Below are 4,966 nucleotides of genomic sequence, written 5' to 3'. Positions count from 1 at the left end.
ACTGGGATGTGCTCTGGAGAATTCTGGAGCTGTGAGGTATACCTCCCCAACTGGCTGAACTGATGGCAACCTTGTATACTGGAACAGTGAGTGCGGTCTGGATTAGGAGGAGCTAAACGTCTGACTTCTTCCCAGTTAGTGCTGGGGTCTCTCAGAGTTGTGCTTGACTCCCACTCTAAAAATGCCTGCATGAACTGGGCACTTGGCTGGGCAGTGACTCAATTGAGTTGTAGAATACTCATTAGTGAAACCAGAATTAGTAGCCTGGATTTTGCTGATGATACAGTCAGTCTTGCTGGCTCTGGATGTCTTAAGGAGTGCTTTCCTTTCACATCTGGAAGGAGAAAGAATTGCCCCAGCACTTGATTGTTGATAATTTCAGCTGAGTATTCTGGATCCCTTAGATTACTAATTTGAAGGTAATTGAGGTGGTAATTGAAGAAGACTTCGTTGCTGTTATCTACATGGTGAAAGAACATGCAAGGGATATACTTGCTAACTTGAGTTTTTCATTAGTAAATAGTATAGGTGCAAGGATGGCTGTGTGGTAAAAAGTTTGCTTCCCAACCATATGGGTTCAGGTTCAGTCCCACTGTGTGACACATTGGACAAGTGTTTTCTACTACGGCCTTGGGCCAACCAAAGCTTTGTGAGTGGATTTGGTAGATGGAAACTGAAAGAAACAAGTCACACACACACACACACACATATGTGTGTGTGTTTGTGTGTATTATTGTGTATGTATTTGTACCCCACTATTGCTTGACAACCGATTTTGGTCTGTATACACCCCTGTAACTCAGTAGTTCTGCAAAAGGCACCAACAGAATACGAACCAGACTTAAAAATAAGTCCTGGGGTCAATGCATCCAACAAAAGTTCTCCAAGGCAGAGCTTCAGCATGACAGCTGTCTAATGCCCGAAACAAGTAAGAGATAAAAGTAGTGGCACTGATGTCAATTTGGGGTCTTCTTGTATAAAAATAAATGTTGAATCTGGGTCAGTTGGTTTATCTTCAGACTGAAACCACGTCAGTCACCCTGCAGGACCTGCACAACAACAGTGCATCACTATAGCGCTGCTGTAGCATTGCTTGACAACCGGTGCTGGTGTGTTTATGTCCCCATTACTTAGTGGTTCGGCAAAAGAGACCGATAGAATAAGTACTGGGCTTACAAAAAAGAATAAGTCCCGGGGTCAAGTTGCTCGATTAAAGGCGGTGCTCCAGCATGGCCGCAGTCAAATGACAGAAACAAGTAAAAGAGTAAAGAGTAAGAGTAATACAACAGAAACAACCTTGATGCAAATATTCAAGAGTTGTTGTAAGTTGGCTGAAGCATAGTAAGAGGCTCATTGTACAATAAACACACCTTAACAATCATATGGCACAAATGAACTTGATCCTACATAGTAAACAGCACGTTTCTAACACATAATATACATTGTAGTGGTCGTGTTCGTTCACTAATGAATGTGGCTATGTTTGGAAGTGAACAGTCTCTAAATTGTACAACAGTGAAAACATCTGCTAAGAAAAATGCAAATATCAGATTTTTTTATGTATTTTATTTTATTCTTCTCCATATTTTGAAACAGTGAAGTCCACTGTCCAAACAACTGGATTTTGATAGATTAATTACCTGTTCACTACCTAAAACATCTAATAATGATATTACCATGATAGTGAAGTCAGGTGCCTGTGTGTAAACTGTGTTCAGATCGAATATTTACAGTGGGTAGGGAGAAGGTGTCGTTTGGAAATTTGAGTGAAGAGAGAAAGAGAAAGACCAGGAAATGATGTACAAAAATAACAGAAGATATAATAAAACTGTTTAGATTTTAGTCTCGATTAGAATATTTTCTTCTTTTTTTTAAATATATTTTGGTAATAATTTCCAAAAGTTTGAACGGAAACTCGATAACATTTTTTAGAAGTGAATATAATGGACAATAAATATGGCAAGATTGAGGTTTGAAGAAATAATTCTGTTTCTGAATGAAGCATTTGAAATTTTTGTCTTTTATTTTAATACACGTGTGTGTATATAGATATATATATATGTATATATGTATGTGTGAAGATGCATGGCTTAGTGGTTAGGGTGTTGCACTTACAATCGCAAGATCATGGCTTTGATTCCTAGTTGGGCAGTGTGTTGTGTTCTTGAGCAAAACACTTCATTTTACATCTCAGTCAATTCATCTGTAAACAGGTAACCCTGCAATAGACTGGCGTACCATTCAGGGGAAATGTTGGCCTGGCTACCTAGCCAGAGGAGTGGCATTATTTGAAAGCTACAATGTGAGGAAGTGCATTGTGATTAGTGGTGTATAACAACCTTCAAAAGTTTAATCAATAAAGTAATGTATGTATGTATGTGTATATATGCAATATAAATATATGTGTATATTGATGCTTATGTTTTATAAAAAAAAATCATATGTTAAAAACAAAATCATCAAATGTTAACTTAAAGAGTACTTGATAAGTAATTTTACCAGAGTACAAAAAAGAAAGGGTTGACAGTGACTCTGAAATTGCAGTGGTGATCGGCTTCATTAGTCTGTCAAAGGGTCATTGGAGAAACTTCAAAGTTACTATCAACCTTGTCCTTGCAAAACATTATACATACATACAAATATATATATATATATATATATATATAAATTAAATTAGAGATAAAACCACTATTTTTCCCTGTAAGTTTGGAGCCATACTCCCTAATATTATTATATATATATATATATACTGCTAGGAAAAAGTGTACTTGGTGCTACAGTATAGATTAATGATATTTATTTTGGTTGAGTCAGTCTGTTGCTCAGCTGTGAGTACAAAGGGTCTTCAGGCAGACTCACAGATAAAACTCAGAGTAGCAACAGACTGACCCAACCAAAATAAAATGTATGTGTGTACATTCATGAGCGTGCAAGAAAAACAGTTGCTGCTTTTTGTTAATAGAAATTGCACCAAATTCATGGCAAAGGCGCTGTCTTTGGTAGAAGGCATTCAAAACAAAATAACTACATTTGAGAACTGGAGAGAAGTGGGTGGAGAGCAGAGAGGGAGGGAGAGAGAGTGTGTGTGTGTGTGCATGTTATTTGGGGCCAGATGAGACCTTATCAAGCAGTAAACATTTCATCTTTTATTTAGACATTCTGTATATCTTACTATATTATTCAATCATCATCATCATCGTTTAATGTCCATTTTCCATGCTGGCATGGGTTGGACGGTTTGACCGAGGTCTGGACAGCCAGTGGCTCCAATTTGATCTGACAATGTTTCTACAGCTGGATGCCCTTCCTAATACCAACCACTCCAAGGGTATAGTGGGTGCTTTTTACATGCCACTGGCACAGGAGCCAGTCAGACAGGCCTGGTATCAATCACGTTTGGATAGTACTTTATACGTGCTACTGGCACGGGGGCCAGTCGGGGGGTACTGGTATCGGCCATGTTTGGATGGTGCTTTTTACATGCCACCGGCACAGGAGCCAGTCGAGGACACTGGCCACAGCTACAATATTGGTTTTACTTGACTCAACAGGTCTTCTCAAGCATCAGGGATACTCTTAACTGGGCTGGACATGTGTGGCTGCAATGTCACTTTAGTTGAAAAGTCTTCTCAAGCACAGCATATACCTCCAAAGATCTCGGTCTCTTGTCATAGCCCCTGTGAGTCCCAATGTTCAAAGGTCATGCTTCACCACTTCATCCCATGTCTTCCTGGGTCTACCTCTCCTATAGGTTCCTTCCACAGTTAGGGAGTGGCACTTCCTCACACAGCTGTCCTCTTCCATATGGAACACATGACCATACCGGCACAGTCGTCTCTTGCACACCACATTTGATGCTTCTTATGCCCAACTCTTCTCTCAGGACTCTTACACTCTGTTGTGTATGCACACTGACATTACACATCCCTCATTTCTTTTAAGATGGCAGGGTGTGATTTGGATACTATTTTTAGCATATTGAGTGACTGTGTAGAGGTCTCCTCTTTGGCTGCTATAGGTATATCAGTGAAGTGTGATTTTTGGGAAATTTGGCTATTTTTTAGCAAGTAGAGGTTCCCTCAGCTTGTATGGGTGCATATGCCAGTGGAGAGATTTCGAGGGAGATTTGGCTACTATTTTTAGGGCATTAAGTGACTGTGAAGAGGACTCCTCATTGGCCTGTATGGAAGTGTATATCTGTGGGGTGTAATTTGAATGAGATTTGGCTACAGTTTCTTGCATGTTGAGCAACTGTATAGAGGTTCCCTCATTGGCTTGCATGTATGATTTGAGGCAAGTTTGGTTACTGTTTCTAACAGACTAAGTGACTGCACAGAGGTCTCCTTTTTTGGCTTGTAGAAGTATGTGTGCAGTGAGAAGGTGATTTCTGGTATACTCTTTACTTGTTTCAGTCATTTGACTGTGGCTATGCTGGAGCACCACCTTTAATCAAGCAACTCGACCCCGGGACTTATTCTTTGTGAGCCCAGTACTTATTCTATCGGTCTCTTTTACCAAACCGCTAAGTGACGGGGACATAAACACACCAGCATCGGTTGTCAAGCGATATTGGATGGGACAAACAGACACACAAACATACACGCACATATCTATATATATATATATATATATATATATATACATATATACGACGGGCTTCTTTCAGTTTCCGTCTACCAAATCCACTCACAAGGCTTTGGTCGGCCCAAGGTGCCATGCAGTGGGACTGAACCTGGAACCATGTGGTTGGTAAACAAGCTACTTACCACACAGCCACTCCTGCGCCTATGGAGGTTTCACAATTGTCAGTGAAATTTGATGAAGGAAAGTGCAGGAGGAAGTGATGTGAAAATATTTGGTACAAATGAATTTATTTACATCAGTGATGATTGGCTGCTGCAGCACCACAAGAAGGATACTTTAATCCAGTCCTCAATCAGCTGGCAAAAATGAGTAATCCTGTGAT

This window comes from Octopus sinensis, linkage group LG23 (assembly GCF_006345805.1).
Source record: "Octopus sinensis linkage group LG23, ASM634580v1, whole genome shotgun sequence".
In the NCBI taxonomy this organism is placed as follows: Eukaryota; Metazoa; Mollusca; class Cephalopoda; order Octopoda; family Octopodidae; genus Octopus; species Octopus sinensis.
Note: the sequence above shows the minus strand (reverse complement) of the source record.